Genomic DNA, 17,176 nt, shown 5'->3' with positions numbered 1-17,176 from the left:
GTGTCTTTAAAATCTGCTTCATGACTCTCAGTAATTGTCTCCCCACCTCTAGACTGTAAACTCGTGGGTGGGGAATGGCTGTTTATTGTTGTACTCTCCCAAGCGCTTAGTACAGTGCTCTGCCCAGTAAATGTTCAATAAATACCACTGAATGAATGAATGGAAGAGGGGCTTAAATCTTAAGACGCCCCATGTTCATATAGGATCTCACAACTGTGATTCCGGCTCTTAATTCTTGGCTCGGTCCTAATGTCCTGTGAAAACCATTCCCCCACACCGGCACGGTCCGGTACGTCACTCGATTCCCCCTTATTGCTTCTCCAGGTATTAAAGGCCCCCGAGCTGTTCACATTCCATTAATCTTTCCTCGGGGAGGGACGGCGGGAAGGGGAGAGGGTCGCTGCCGTCTGCCCCTCCCCACCGTGGCCCCAAATTCTTTTCAATTAAAGTGACATCTCCCCAGATGGTCGGGGCATTAGCAGCGGCCCCTTCGCTCTACGGTGGCCCATCCGTGGAAATGTCTTTGGAGTCATCCCATAAATCACCGCCCTTGAAGCAGGAGACAGGATTCCCGATTGGAAAACACTGTGGCCTGATGGTTAGGGCACAGGCCTGGGAGTCGGAAGGACCTGGGTTCTAACTGTGTCCACCAGGATGGCCGAGTGGTTAAGGCGTTGGACTTAAGATCCAATGGACGTGTGTCCGCGTGGGTTCGAACCACACTCCTGGTAGCTGATTTTTAGAAGCAGCGTGGCACAGTGGAAAGAGCACGGGCTTTGGAGTCAGGGCTCATGAGTTCGAATCCCAGCTCTGCCACTTGTCGGCTGTGTGACTGTGGGCAAGTCACTTCACTTCTCTGTGCCTCAGTTCCCTCATCTGTAAAAGGGGGATTAAGACCGTGAGCCCCACGTGGGACAACCTGATTCCCCTGTGTCTACCCCAGCGCTTAGAACAGTGCTCGGCACATAGTAAGCGCTTAACAAATACCAACATTATTATTAACATTATTATCCCAGCTCTGCCACTTGTCTGCTGGGCGACTTTGGGCAAGTCGCTTCACTTCTCTGGGCCTCAGTTCCCTCATCTGGAGAATGGGGATGAAGCCTGGGAGCCCCATGGGGGACAGGGACTGTATCCTACCTGATTCTACTGTACCTTCCCCAGCGTGTAGTACAGTGCCTATAGATTGTAAGTCCTCGAGTCTGTAAGTTCACTGTGGGCAGGGATTGTGTCTGGTATATTGTTCCATTGTACTCTTCCAAGCGCTTAGTGCAGTGCTCTGAGAGCAGTAAGCACTCAGTGACTACGATGAACTGACTGCTTAACAAATGCCATTAAAATTAAAATAAAATAAGGAAGCTCAGAAGAAGTCAAGAATTGAGACCGTACCCTGTTATGTCACCGTTTCAGGGTAACTCAGCGGCTGGAGTCGGTACTGGGAAACAAATGAAGAGTCTCCTAATAATAATGATAATAATAATTGTGGTATTTGTTAAGGGCTCGCTATGTGCAGGGCACTGTACTAAGCACCGGGGTGGATACAAGCCAATCAACTTGGACACAGTCCCTGTCCCACGAGGGGCTCCCAGTCCCAATCTCCATTTTACAGACGAGGCAACTGAGGCCCAGAGAAGTGAAGCGACTTGCCCAAGGTCACACAGCGGACAACCGGCGGAGCCGGGATTAAAACCCACGACCTTCTGACTCCGAGACCCGGGCTCTATCCATTAGGCCGTGCCGTCCCGGCAAGAAAACGTCCCGGTGGCAGGGGCGAGCACGGGAGCCCTTGGAACTCGGCGAGGATTAAAGGCCTCCCCGCCTCCGTTCGTCGGCTAGGATGGATTTTTCTCCCAAGCCCCCGTGGGACGCGTGAATAATTCATTTCGAAATTCTATCGTAAGGTTGTATCAGTTTCCACAGTAAAACCCGGCTGGGCCAGAAGAAGATCCATCAACATCCGTGACAGGCCTCTTATGAAGAGACAGTTGCAAGGTCTCTGGGGCTCCAGGAGCAAAGGAAAATAGAATAAATTCGCTGAGGTGTCAAATTTGTGTCAGCTGAGTAATGACCCCATATGTCTAGCTGGCTGGGGGCCCGGCGGCCTCCCTGGGAAAGACCCCGGGGTGGGGGGCGATGGGGGGGTCAGGTGGGAGGAGGGGGCATCCCTCCCCCTTCCAGAGAAAGCCAGGAGCTGCGAAGTCGGAACAGGGATCACTTTGCTTCTCGGGGCCTCAGTTCCCTCATCTGTCAAATGGGGATTAAGACTTTGAGCCCCATGTGGGACAGGGACTGTGTCCAACCTGGTTTGCTTCTATCCACCCCAGAGTTCAGTACAGTGCCTGGCACATAGTAGGTGCTTAATCATAATAATGTTGGTATTTGTTTAGCGCTTACTATGTGCCGAGCACTGTTCTAAGCGCTGGGGTAGATACAGGGTCATCAGGTTGTCCCACGTGAGGCTCACAGTTAATCCCCATTTTACAGATGAGGTAACTGAGGCACAGAGAAGTTAAGTGACTTTGCCCATAGTCACACAGCTGACAAGTGGCGGAGCCGGGAGTCGAACCCATGACCTCTGACTCCCAAGCCCGAAGCTTAACAAATACCCTCATTATCATTCCTATAATTATTAGATTCTGTCTAAAGTCCGCGTCAGGTCAGGCTGGGATCCACCACTCTTTGTCAGATCCTGCTACCCATCAATCCGTGGTATTCATTAATTTTTTCAATTCACTCACTTCTATTTAATAATAATAACTGTGGAATTTAAGTTCCAGGCACTGTACTAAGCTCTGGTGTGGATATAAGTAAATACGATATTTGTTAAGCGCTCACTATGAGCCAGGCACTGTACTGAGCGCTGGGGTGGATACAAGCAAATCGGTTTGGACACAGTCTCTGCCCAACATGGGACTCACAATCTTTACTCCCCATTTTACAGATGAGGTAAGCGAGGCCCAGAGAAGTGAAGTGACTTGATTAAGGTCAAACAGCAGACAAGTGGCAGAGTCAGGATTAGAACCCACAGCCTTCTGACATCCAGGTCCATGCTCAATCCACTAGGCCATGCTGCTTCTCTCGAGTTCACACCTCTCTTATTCGGTCCTCACACAATACCCCCCACGCTGAGAGAGGTGAGTAGCATTATCATTCCTATTTAACAGCTGAGAAAACCGAGGTCCAGAGAGTTCATTCAATCGTATTTATTCGGCACTTACTGAGTGCAAAGTACTGAACTAAGCGTTTGGGAGAGTACAGTACAACAACGAGAGGTGAAATGACTTGCTCAGGATCATTCAGCAGGCCAGGGGCAGAGACTAACACCTTTTCTCTTTTTCCACTCCCTTCTGCATGGCCCTGACTTGCTCCCTTTATTCTCCCCCACCCTCCCAGCCCCACAGCACTTATCTCTGATTTATTTCATTCATTTAATCAGATTTATTGAACGCTGTGTGCAGAGCACTGTACTAAGCGCTTGGGTAAGTACAATACGGCAATAGAGACAACCCCAGCCCGCAATGAGCTCACAGTCTAGGGGTTGGGGGGGGGGGGGGGACAGACATCAGTGCAAATAGACATCAATATAAATAAATAAAATTACAGATACATTTATTTCTGTTAATGTCTGTCTCCTTCTAGACTGTAAGCTCGTTGTGGGCAGGGAAAGTATCATTTTATTGTTGTACTGTACTCTCCCAAGCGCTTAATACAGTGCTCTGCACACAGTAAGTGTTCAATAAATAGGATAGAATGAATAAACCAGACTGAGCCCCCCCCTTTTCCCCTGCTCCTCTTCCCCTCCCCATCGCCCCGACTCCCTCCCTCTGCTCGACGGCCCCCAGCCCCACAGCACTCATGTACAGATTTATTATTCTATTTATTTTATTAATAACGTGTATCTATCTATAATTCTATTTATATTGATGCTACTGATGCCTGTCTACTTGTTTTGTTTTGTTGTCTGTCTCCCCCCTTCTAGACTGTGAGCCCGCTGTTGGGTTGGGATTGTCTCTATTTGTTGCCTAATTGTACTTTCCAAGCGCTTAGTACAGTGCTCTTGATTCTATTTATTGCTATCTTGATTCTATTTATTGCTATTGTTCTTGTCTGTCCGTCTCCCCCGATTAGACCGTAAGCCCGTCAAAGGGCAGGGACCGTCTCTATCTGTTACCGATTTGTACATTCCAAGCGCTTAGTACAGTGCTCTGCACATAGTAAGCGCTCGATAAATACTATTGAATGAAGGAATGAATGAATGCTCTGCACACAGTAAGCGCTCCATAAATACGATAGAACGAATGAATGACCAACACAGGGACTTCTGATTTCTTCTTCTTCTATTGGAAGCAGCGTGGCTCAGTGGAAAGGGGACGGGCTTTGGAGTCAGAAGGTCATGGGTTCGAATCCCAGCTCTGCCACTTGTCAGCTGTGTGACTGTGGGCAAGTCACTTCACTTCTCTGGGCCTCAGTTACTTCATCTGTAAAATGGGGATTAAGACGGTGAGCCCCACGTGGGACAACCTGATTCCCTTGGGTCTACCCCAGCGCTTAGAACAGTGCTCTGCACATAGTAAGCGCTTAACAAATACCAACATTATTATAATTATTATTATAATTATTATTAAGTGCCGCCGGGTCATTTCTGATTCATAGCGACTCCATGGATCGGCTTTTTCCCGAACGTCCTGTCCTCTGCCATAATCCGCAATCTCTCTAAAGGTTCTTCCGTTCTCCTTGTTACGGTTCCTAGCCATCTAGCTGCCGGTCTGCCTCTTCCACGTTTTCCCTGGACTTTTCCTAGCATTAGCGTCTGCTCCGGAGAATCAGTCCTCCTGTTGATGTGCCCAGAATATACTAAATCGAGTCATTTGGCCTTCCAAAGCCCACTTCGGTTTAATTTGCCGGGTTTTTTCCACTAGCCCACCCTGCTTTGATGCCCCTAGCTAGGGTAATTAGATTTATCAATACTCACTTAGGTGTGAATGGGTTGCTTCTTTCCCTTAAGCCACATTGTAGGCAGTGACGCAGAGGTGGTGAAGGGGCCCAGCAGGGGAAAGGATGGATCTGCTGGCCCAGGGTGACTGGAAGCCGAAGCCAGAGCCCTCAGATAGAGAAGCAGCATGGTTTACTGGATAGAGTCCGGGTCTGAGAGTCAGGAGGTCTTGGGTTCTAATTTCGACTCCGCCACTTGCCTGCTATGTGACCTTAGGCAAGTCACTTCACTTCTCCATGCCTCGGTTACCTCATCTGTAAAATGGGGATTAAGACCATGAACCCCACATGGGAGAACCTGATTACTTCGTATCTACCCCAGTGCTTAGAACGGTGTTTGGCACATAATAAGAGCTTAACAAATATAATTATTATTATTCTCATTCGGTTTATCAGATCACCGTCTTTTTTGTGCCCGTCATTTATCGTTTCAGTCCGGAGCACAAGAATGGGGGTGGTCAGGAGACCTGGGTTCTAATCCTAGCTCTCCCTCTTGCCTGCCGTGTGGCCGTCCGTGTCTTCGGAGAAGCAGTGTGGTCTGGTGGAAAGAGCTCGGGTCTGAGAGTCAGAAGACCTGGGTTCTAATCCCGGCTCTGCCACTTGCCTGCGGAGAGACTGTGGGCAAGTCACTTCATTTCTCTGTGTCTCCTTTCCCTCATCTGTCAACTGGGATTAAACACCTTTTCTCCCTCCCCCCTAGACTGTGAGCCTCAGGAGGGATGGGGACTGTGCCTAATGTTTTTTTTTAAATGAATTTTAAGCACGATGTGTCAAACACTGTTCTAAGCGCTGGATAAAAGATAAAGTTAGACACAGTCCCTGACCCAAGTAGAGCTCAGAGTCTAAATTGGAGGGAGGATGATTTAATCTCCATTTTACCAATGCGGTAACTGATGCACAGAGAGTAATAACAATTAATAATTATGGTATTTAAGTGCTTTCTATGTGCCAGACACTGAAGTGACTTGCCCAAGGTCGCACAGCAGACAAGTGGCGGACCTGGGATTAGAACCCAGGTCCTCTGTTTCCCAGGCCCGGGCTCTTGCCACTAGGCCACACTGCTTCTCTGAAGACAAGGATGAGCGCAGGTGATCCGAGAGGGAGTTGAGGGGTGTACAATGAAATCTCTGCACCGACACAAGAATGCCCCGGATCCGATTCCCGTTTCCCGGGCGCCTTTCGAACCCTTCCCCGAGGGGCCCCTTGAGGGTTTAGACAAAGAACAGCCCGAGAATGCGGGAAAAGACCAAGTGAAAAATAAGGGCAACAGGTAGAACGAGTTTGGTGGGCGAGAGATGGAGCACTTGCTGAAGGGAAAATTAGAGGAGCGGGGGAAGAAAAAAAAATGAGCTCATTTTAGAATGAAAGGAGTTAATCCAGAGTTAATCAACTGGAAACCTATTTGGTGGGGGAAGAATGGGCTGCACTGAGGTGTGACTGGAGAAGGACTCTGGGAGCTCTTTGGGAAAGTCTGAGTTTCAGACCCTGGGCTTGTTTTGGATGTGTTTTGATTCCTGGGTTCAAGGCAGGCAAGCCTGAAATCTGTTTTTCACCAGAGGCCGCCAAAACTGGGGGTGGTGTAAGCCCAGGGTGGGCAGGGAGGGATTTGAACTCACAGCCCCAGGACTCTAGCCCGTTCACACTGAAAGCACCGGTTTCCCCCGCCCCTTGGAGAAGCACAGAGATAGTGGTTGAGGGCAGAGACGATGGAAAGCAGGGAGGGCAGCGGTCTCTGTAACTGGAGATGGGATGTTGTCCGGTCTTGAAGGAAGACCTCGGGAAAGGCTAATTTCGATTAAATTCTGATGGCACTCTGAGAAGCCATCAGATCTCTTGGCCACCTCTCAAGTTATTGTTGTTTTGGACTCTCCCAAGCGCTTAGTACAGTACCCTGTACACAGAAAGCATTCAGTAAATACGATTGAATGAATGAATGAGTCCTGTCTGTCACCCCTTGACAACCTCTTCGTTGGTTCATCCAATTATATTTATTGAGCACCTCCTGTGTGCAAAGCACTTTACTAAGCACTTTGACCTCTGAGATTTGGGAAATTAGTCCTCGATATTTAGCTCATTTTTCATCAACATCATTAGCAAGGATTTTCTGGGGACACAGGGTTGGTGGTGTGCTGGTTTTCTCTTTCTCTTCCTCCCTCTTTTCCACTCTTTCTTCCTGATTCCTTCCCACCCTCCAAATGAAAGGAAGCCAGAAGGGCTAAAATTGGAATTTGGGGAGAAAGACCATCTAGTTTAGTTCTTTGATTCACCCCTCCTTCAGCCCCACAGCACTAATGTCCATATCTGTTATTTATTTATTTGTATTCACATCTTTCTCCCCTCTAAACATAATGATGATGGTATTTGTTGAACGCTTACTAGGGTCAAGCAATGTTCTAAGGGCTCAAGACTGTAAGCTCCTTGCGGGCAGGGAATGTGTCTACCAACATTTTTATATTGTGTATATTTTTATATTTTTATAGTGCTTAGAACAGTGCTCTGCATACAGTATGTGCTCGATACATACAATTGATTGATAGAAGGATCTAGTTTGGTCCTTTTATTCACCCCTCCTTCAGCCCCACAGCACTTACGACCTTATCCGTAATTTATATTAATTTCTGTCTCCCCCTCTAGACTGTGAGCTCTTCGTGGGCAGGGAACATGTCTACCAACTCTGGTATATTGTCCTCCCCCACGCGCTCAGTACAGTGCTCTGCACACAGAAAGCACTCAGTAAATGCCTCTGATTGATAAAAGCGATCTAGTTTGTTGTCTTGCCAGGGGTTTGTCCAGAGAGGCCAGGACCCAGAACAGAAATGGAAAGGTCAAGCATATGGGGTGGGGGAAGAGGCAGTGGGGGCTTGTCTGGGGCAGTGTGAGAGATGCAAGGGGAGAGAGCATTGACAGGAGACCTCTTCTCTTTGCTCTCTTATCACCTCAAGAGTACATTAGTGGTACTTTCCATTTAGGCAACCTATCTGACTATTTGAGTTGTTTCTCATGCTGATTTTTTGGAACATCAGTCTCCGGACTTTATATGTCTGGAGACTAGGTAAGCAGTCTAGTGGATAGAGCACAGACCTGGGAGTCAGAAGGACCTGGGTTCAAATCCCCGCTCCTCCACCTGTCTGCTGCGTGACCTCGGGCAAGTCATTTTCCTTCTCTGGGCTTCAGTGACCTCATCTGTAAAATGGGGATTAAGACTGTTAGCCCCACGTGGGACAACCTGATTACCTTGTAACTAACCCAGCATTTAGAACAGTGCTTGGCACATAGTAAACGCTTAACAAATACCATTATTATTGTTATTATTATGAATCCCTGCTCCGCCACTAATCTGCTATGTGATCTTGGGCAAGTTGCTTTACTTCTCTGGGCCTCACTTACCTTATCCGTAAAGTAGGGAGTAAGATAGTGAGCCTTGTGTGGGATGTGGACTGCGTCCAACCTGATTAAGTTGTATCTACCCCAGCGCAGTGCCTGGCATATATTATGCATTTAACAAAACCATTAAAAAAAAAAAGTCGCGTATATACACTTGCACCACAAGTGTGTTCATTACCCGCGTTGGCTAGAAGGCCATAGGGTATCTAAAGAATGCTTGCCTAACAAAATGGCACTCGTGATGCCATTTTGCTCCATGACGTGCCTGATGGCATAGTGGATAGATAACTGGATTGGGAGTCTGAAGGTCATGGGTTCTAATCTCAAGATCACCTCCTCCAAGGGGCCTTCCCAGACTGAGCTCCCCTTTTCCTTCTACTCCCTCTACCCCAGCTAAACCCTCTTTTCCCCCCATTTCCCTCTGCTCCTCCCCCTCTCCCTTCCCATCCCCTCAGCTCTGTAATCGTCCGCTCAACTGTATATATTTTCATTACCCTATTTATTTTGTTAATGAGATGTACATCGCCTTGATTCTATTTATTTGCTATTGTTTTAATGAGATGTTCATCCCCTTGATTCTATTTATTGCCATTGTTCTTGTCTGTCCGTCTCCCCCGATTAGACCGTAAGCCCGTCAAAGGGCAGGGGCTATCTCTATCTGTTACCGATTTGTACATTCCAAGCGCTTAGTACAGTGCTCTGCATATAGTAAGCGCTCAATAAATACTATTGAATGAATGAGATGCACATGACATTACACAGAACTCCATGTTTAGCTGTTCTTTGGACCCTGGTATGGTAAGCTCATTTTGGGCAGGGAATCTCTCTGTTTATTTTTATTTTGTTCTCTCCCGAGCACTTAGTACAGTGTTCTGCCACATAGGAAGCGCTCAATAATGAGTGAATGAATAACCACCTCCATTAGACTGTAAACTCATAGTAGGCAGGGTGTGTGCCCCTTGATTCTGTTTTATTTCAGCGTGGCCTTGTGAAAAGAACCCGGGCCTGGGTTCTAATATTGGCTCTGCTACTTGTCTGCACTTCACTTCTTTGCGCCTCAGTTCCTTCCTCTGTAAAATGGGGACTTTATGTGGAACAGGAACTGTGTCCAACCTGATTAGCTTCTATCTATTCCAGCGCTTAGTAGAGAGCCTGATGCATGGTAGGTGCTTAATAAATGTCATTTAAAAAAAGAGAGAGGAAGAGTACGCATCCAAGAAGAAAAGAATTTTGAAAGCTTTCAGGGAGCAGGGACTAATCACCCTGGCATAAATAATCTCTCTCTCTTGCTGAGGTGTCAGCAGGTGTGATTGTTTCAGAAGTGACAGGCGGCTGAGCATAGGCAGGTCAGCGGTCAAACTGGGGCCTTTTCTTTTTGCCTAGGCCTCTCCTCCACCTACGGGAGAAATAAATCATCCCCCATAAATTGCCGATAATTCCCGAGGATAAAGCGGATCTCGTCTCATCACCTACACCGCTCTCACCCCGCCCCCGAGGATGTAATTCTCTCCCCTCCCCGCCACGATCCTCACCCCTCATGAGGCTTTTTAGATCCAATGGAGTTCTGGGTCTTTGCCCATCTAGTCTTCGGAGGACAGGCCGCCTGACAGTTACCGTCCTCGGTCCTTCCCTGGACCGGTTGCTTGGATCTGGGAGGGAAATTAGAGGGAACTCTCTCCCCCTGGTCAGACAGTTTCCCCCTCCTCAACCCATGGCAGTCAACACCCCATAACCTCCTCCTCACGTGACTTCCTTTTCAACCCGCACCTCGGTTTTAAGCCCCGTCACCAGGAAGCCATCTGACCGATCGCAGCCACCCGGGGTCGATTTCGCTTTCCTCTTTGCAGAAATTCCATCTGTGGAATTTCCCTCCCCTCTTCTCCCGCGGCCCTGCTAGACCGGGCGCCCCACCCCCTAAGAGTTCCCAAGTCCGTTCCTGGATCTCCGGATGGAGTCATCGTTCATCTGTTTCTGGGCCAGAGAGTTTCCCTGATTTCTACCGTATTACTTTCTCCCCGTTGATCCCCCATTTTTTGTTTTGTTTCTATTAGTTTTTGTCAAGCACTTACTAGGTGCTAGGCACTGTTCTAAAAGCACTGGGGTGATACGATCCAATCAGTTTGGATGCAGTCCCCGCGCTGGGGCTCACAGTCTAACTCCCCATTTTACAGATGAGAGAACTCAATCATTCATTGTCGTATTTATTGAGAGCTTACTGTGTCAGAGCACTTTACTAAGTGCTTGGGAGAGTACAACATAGCAATAAACAGATGTATTCTCTGCCCACAATGAGCTTACAGTCCAGAGAGGGAGACAGACGTTAACAGAAATAAATAAATGAAGGATATGGACATAAGTGCTATAGGGCAGGGAGAGGGATGAAAAGAGAGAGTCAGGAAGATAATAATAATAATGTTGGTATTTGTTAAGCGCTTACTATGTGCAGAGCACTGTTCTAAGCACTGGGGGAGACAGAGGGTAATCAGGTTGTCCTACGTGAGGCTCACAGTTAATCTCCATTTTACAGATGAGGTCACTGAGGCCCAGAGAAGTGAAGTGACCCGCCCACAGTCCACATCCAAGAAGAAAAGAATTCTGAAAGCTTTCAGGGAGCAGGGATGAATCACCCTGGCATAAATAATCTCTCTCTCTTGCTGAGGTGTCAGCAGGTGTGATTGTTTTAGAAGTGGCAGGGGGCTGAGTATAGGCAGGTCAGAGGTCAAACTGGGGCCTTTCCTTTTTGCCTCCGCCTACAGGAGAAATAAATCATCTCCTGATTTATTATATATTTATTATGATATATCCTGATTCTGAAGATGCAGAAGGGAGTGGGAGAAGAGGAAAGGGGAGGTTTAGTTAGGGAAGGCCTCTTGGAGGAGGTGTGCCTTCAATAGGGCTTGGAAGCAGGGAGAGTCATTGTCTGTAGGATATGAAAAAAGAGGGCATTCCAGGGCAGAGGCAGGATTTGGGAAAGGGATTGGAGGTGACAAAAACAAGATCGAGAGACAGTGAAAAAGTTGGCCTTAGAGGAGCGAAGTTTGCGAGCTGGGTTGTGGTAGGAGGGTGCCAAGGTGAGGTAGGAGGGGGTAAGATGATTGCAGTGCTTTCAAGCCAATGGGGAGGAGTTTTTGTTTTGATGTGGCGGTGGTTGGGCAACCTCTGGAGTTTCTCGAGGAGTGGGGAAACACGCCTGAACGTTTTTCAAGAAAAATGATCCGGAAAGCAGAGTGAAGTAATGACTGGAGTGGGGAGAGACAGGAGGCTGAGAGGTCAGCAAAGAGACTTATACAGTAATCAAGGTAGGACAGGATAAGTGATTATATTACCACGGTAGCAGACTGGACGGAGAGGTGAGGCTGGATTTTAACGGTTGTGACATTGCGATGTTGCGATGATAAGCACTCAATAAATACGATTGACTGAATGAATGGAACCGACAGGATTTAGTGAAGGATTGAATACGTGGGTTGAATGAGAGAGAGGAGTCAAGGCTGAGGCCAAGGTTACGGGCTTCTGAGGCAGGAAAGATGGTGGTGCTGTCTACCGTGATGGGCAAATTCATTCATTCAATAGTGTTTATTGAGCGCTTACTATGTGCAGAGCACTGTACTAAGCGCTTGGGATGAACAAGTCGGCAACAGATAGAGACGGTCCCTGCCGTTTGACGGGCTTACGGTCTAATCGGGGGAGACGGACAGACAAGAACGATGGCGATAAATAGAGTCAAGGGGAAGAACATCTCGTAAAAACAATGGCAACTAAATAGAATCGAGGCGATGTACAATTCATTAACAAAATAAATAGGGTAACGAAAATATATACAGTTGAGCGGACGAGTACAGTGCTGTGGGGGTGGGAAGGGAGAGGTGGAGGAGCAGAGGAAAAAGGGGAAGAAGAGGGTTAAGCTGCGGAGAGGTAAAGGGCGGATGGCAGAGGGAGTAGAGGGAGAAGAGGAGCTCAGTCTGGGAAGGCCTCTCGGAGGAGGTGAGTTTTAAGTAGGGTTTTGAAGAGGGAAAGAGAATCAGTTTGGCGGAGGTGAGGAGGGAGGGCGTTCCGGGACCGCGGGAGGACGTGACCCGGGGGTCGACGGTGGGATAGGTGAGACCGAGGGACGGTGAGGAGGTGGGCGGCGGAGGAGCTGAGCGTGCGGGGTGGGCGGTAGAAAGAGAGAAGGGAGGAGAGGTAGGAAGGGGCAAGGTGATGGAGAGCCTCGAAGCCTAGAGTGAGGAGTTTTTGTTTGGAGCGGCGGTCGATAGGCAACCACTGGAGTTGTTTAAGAAGGGGAGTGACATGCCCAGATCGTTTCTGCCGGAAGATGAGCCGGGCAGCGGAGTGAAGAATAGACCGGAGCGGGGCGAGAGAGGAGGAAGGGAGGTCAGAGAGAAGGCTGACACAGTAGTCTAGCCGGGCAAACCATAGGGAGGACAGGGTTTGGATGGGAAGATAAGGAGTTCTGTTCTGGGCATGTTAAGCTGAAGCCCCAGAGTGATAATACTAATAATTGTGGTATTTGTTAAGCGCTTACTATGTGCCAGACACTGTACTTAGCTCTGGGGTGGATACAAGCAAATCAGGTTGGACACAGGCTCTGTCCCACATGAGGCTCACAGGCTTAACCCCCATTTTATAGATGAGTTAACTGAGGCCCAGAGAGGTGAAGCGACTTGCTCAAGTCACACAGCAGACAAGTGGTGGAGCCGGGATTGGAACCCAGGACCTTCTGACTCCCAGGCCCGGGCTCTATCCACTATACCATGCTGCCTTTATTCATCCCCCCGCCGGGCCCCACAGCACTTAGGTACATATCTGCCATTTATTTATTTGTATTGATGTCTGAATCCTCCCTTCTAGACTCTAAACTCACTGTGGGCAGTGAATATGTCCGTTTATTGTTGTATCATACTTTCCCCGGGGCTTAGTACGGTGCTCTGAACACAGTAAGCGCTCAATAAATACGATTGAATAAATGAATGAATCCCCCTTTTCCTCCCCCACTGCGTTAGCAACTCAAACATCGCTTCGGTGAACATTGTCCCTCATCGATAATAATCGCTACAACTCTGAAGCCACTCATTCAATCAGGGGTATTTACTGAGCATTTACTGTACTGAGCGCTTCGGTGAGTACATTGCAATGGAGTTGGTGGCGCAGTGTTCTGTACACGGTCGGTGCTCAGTAAGTACCGCTGATGGACTGCCGAGGCAGCTGTAAGTAAACCTTGCCACAGTTTGTCTGCCCACTCTCCCAAGTGCTTAGTACAGTGCTCTGCACACAGGAAGCGCTTAACAAATACCACTGCTTAACTGTTGGATTGACACCTGGTAGTTGGTACCAAGGTAACCTGTGTATGAAATTCTCTTCATTTTCACCGTCCCTCTAGAATCTTTGTGGGCAGGGAACTTGTCTACCAACTCTATTATATTGGTACATCGTACTCTCCCAAGCGCTTAGTACAGTGCTCTGCACACTCTAAATGCTCAATAAATATGATAGATTGATTTCTGTCTCCATTAAAGGGCTGCGAAGAACAGTTTACATCTTGTAACTCTATCTCGGGGCTTTACATTATATAGTTTGTTGTGGGTAGCGAATGTATCTGTTTATTGTTGTCTTGTACTCTCCCAAGCGCTTAGTACAGTGCTCCGAACACAGTAAGCGCTCAACGAATCCGACTGAATGAACAAATATCTTGACCTTCCCTGCGGACATCGGCTTGAGAGGATTGGATGTCCCAATTTTTTGTCCTCAGCCTTTATTACTGCCCAGAGATTGCACAGTCTAAAAAAGATACGTTTGCAGCAGAGTCTTTACTTTAAATGTTTCCTTATGGAACTTTCTATTCTAATGTTTTAAATTAAGAGGGAGTTACTTGTTGCTAAGCTACCGGCACAGCAAAACAGAGAGTCGCACTAATCAACTGCTGTTTGTGTTTAATGACATTTGTCTAGTTGAATTCACTTTCCCATCTTCCAAGCCAAACTGGGGTGGGGAGAAGGGACGAAGAGGGAGGTGAGGTAGAACTCTGGTTGATACGGGCTCTTCAAATGTGCGCAAAACCGGTGAGATGTAAAAGACTTCTACTTTTCAGAATCATACAGGTAGTGGGAATAATATTTATGGAACGCAATGCTCTGTACTAAACGCTTAGGAAGTGCGAAATCACAGAGTGACACATGCCTTGTCCTCAAATAATAATAATAACGGTGGAATTTGTTAAGCGCTTACTGTGTGTCAGCGCTGGGTGGATACAAGCAAATAGGATTGGTCACAGACTTAATCCTCATTTTACAGTTGAGGAAACTGAGGCACAGAGCAGTGAAAGAGAGATCAAAGAGATCACATGGTAACTTGCCTGGGCTCTAATCCCGCCCTGCTAATTGCTTGCCGTATGAGTTTGGGCAAATCGCTTAACTTCTCTGTTTGTCAGTTGCCTCATCTGTGAAATGGGGATTAAATGCTCCTCCTTCCAATTTGGGTTGTGAACCCCAGGTGGGACAGGGGCTATGTCCCACCTGATAAACTCGTAACTACCCCAGCACTTAGCACAGTGCTTGTCACATATCAAGCGTTTAACAAATAGCATATAAAAGAGGAAAGCATACACAACAGTATTTACAAATAGAGTCCTCAAGCTGGATAATTAAATTTACAATTAACATCTAGAAGAGAAGCAGCATGGCCTAGAGGAGACTGAGTTCTAATTCCAGCTCTGCCATATGTCCGTTGTGTGACCTTGGGTAAGTCACTTCACTTCTCTGGACCTCAGTTGCCTCTGGAAAATGAGGAGATTGTGAGATCCATGAGCGATAGGAACTGTGTCCTACCTGATTAGTTTATATCTACCTCAGTGCTTAGTACAGTGTCTGGCACATAATAAGTGCTTAACAAATGCCATAAGAGAAAGTGCTTGAGGATGGCTCTAGATGAGTTTGTGACCGCTAGAGATTTAAATTCTATATTATAAATTATTGAAATCGATGCCTCTCTCCCCCTCTGTACCGTAAACTCAGTATGGGCAGCAAATCTTTCTGCTAATTCTGTTATATTATCCTTTCCTAAGTGCTTAGTACAGTGTTCTGCACAGACAAGTAGTTCGGCTTGGTTCAGAGAGCACGGGCTCGGGAGTCAGAGGACGTGGGTTCTAATCCCAGGGCCGCCACTTGTCTGCTGTGTGACCTTGGGCAAGGCACTTAACTTCTCTGTGCCCGAGTTACCCTATCTGTAAAATGGGGGCTAAGATTGTGAGCCCCATGTGGGACAACCTGATTGCCTCATATCTACCCCAGTGCTTAGACAGTGCTTGGCACATAGTAAACACTTAACAAATACCCAAATTATTATTATCATAGTAAGCACTCAGTCACTACCTTTGTGGTGGCTGACATTTTTTAGGGAGCTGGAGGTCAGTTTCCCTTAATGCGGTACATTTTATAATCTATACAAAAGAGTAATCTTTTAGTGGAGAGTAGTGGTCTGGTGTATATAGAGGGGGACGGGGTGACAGGGGAGGGGGAGAATGTGGGAAAGGGGTTGGTGGCAAGAGAGATGAGACCGGAGCACAGTGCGGAAGCTGGTGCTAGAGAAGCGTAGTGTGCTGGTTGGGTTGGAGTTGGAGAGGAGTGAGGTGAATTAGGGTGGAGCAAGCTGGTTGGGGGCTTTAAAGTCGATGGTAAGGAGTTTCTGTTTGATGAGGAGGTAACCACCGGAGCTTGGGCAACCACTGGAACTTCTTGAGGAGTAGGGAAACATGGACTGAACGTTTTTATTGATAAAATCTTATCATGCAGTAGAGTGAAGTATGGAGTGGAGTGCAGAGAGCCTGGATGGCAAAAGCTGAGGGACCCAAACTGGAACGAGAAGTGTTGGGGGCCAGTCCATGGAGCCGCTATGAATCAGAAATGACTCGACGGCACTTGATAATAGGGTCAATTCTTGGTCCTCTTCTGTTCTCCATCTATATTCCCTCCCTCGATGAACTCATTCGCTCCCACGACTTCAACTATCATCTCTATGCAGATGACACACAAATCTACATCTCCTCCCCTGTCCTCTCCCCTTCCCTTCAGGCTCGTATCTCCTCCCGCCTCCAGGACGTCTCTACCGGGATGTCTGCCCGCCACCTGAAACTCAACATGTCCGAAACTGAGCTCCTCATCTTCCCTCCCAAGCCCCGTCCTCTCCCTGACTTCCCTATCGCCGTGGATGGTACGACCATCCTTCCCGTCTCTCAAGCCCGCAACCTTGGTGTCACCCTTGAGTCACCTCTCTCATTCACCTCACACATCTGATCTGTCACCAACACCTGACGGTCTCACCTTTACAATATCGCCAAGATCTGCCCATTCCTCTCCGTCCAAACGGCTATCGTGCTGGTACAAGCTCTCATAATATCCCGGCTGGATTATTGTGTCAGCCTCCTCTCTGATCTCCCTTCCTCCCGTCTCTCCCCGATCCAGTCTATTCTTCATTCCGCTGCCCGGATCATCTTCCTACAGAAACGCTTTAGGCACGTCACTCCCCTCCTCAAAAACCTCCAGTGATTGCCTATCAACCTCCGCACGAAACAAAAACTCCTCACTCTTGGCTTCAAAGCTGTCCATCACCTTGCCCCCTCCTACCTCACCTCCCTTCTCTCTTTGTACTGCCCACCCTGTACACTCCGCTCCTCCGCCGCTCACCTCCTCACCGTCCCCCGTTCACGCCTGTCCCGCCGTCGACCCCTGGTCCACGTCCTACCGCTGACCTGGAATGCCGTCCCTCCTCACATCTGCCAAACCAACTCTCTTCCCCTCTTCAAAGC

At 48.0% G+C, this 17,176-nt stretch overlaps 1 non-coding gene across 1 annotated transcript; it reads left to right on the top strand.

Annotated features, from left to right (window-relative positions):
• The first annotated feature begins 648 nt into the window (after nucleotides 1-648).
• On the top strand, nucleotides 649-731 carry TRNAL-UAA. The gene has a single exon. It is a non-coding gene; the product is annotated as a tRNA-Leu (tRNA).
• The last annotated feature ends 16,445 nt before the right edge of the window (nucleotides 732-17,176 follow it).

The sequence above is a fragment of the Ornithorhynchus anatinus genome, chromosome 7 (assembly GCF_004115215.2).
Source record: "Ornithorhynchus anatinus isolate Pmale09 chromosome 7, mOrnAna1.pri.v4, whole genome shotgun sequence".
Classification (NCBI taxonomy): Eukaryota; Metazoa; Chordata; class Mammalia; order Monotremata; family Ornithorhynchidae; genus Ornithorhynchus; species Ornithorhynchus anatinus.
This window is presented reverse-complemented; position numbering and strand designations above follow the sequence as displayed.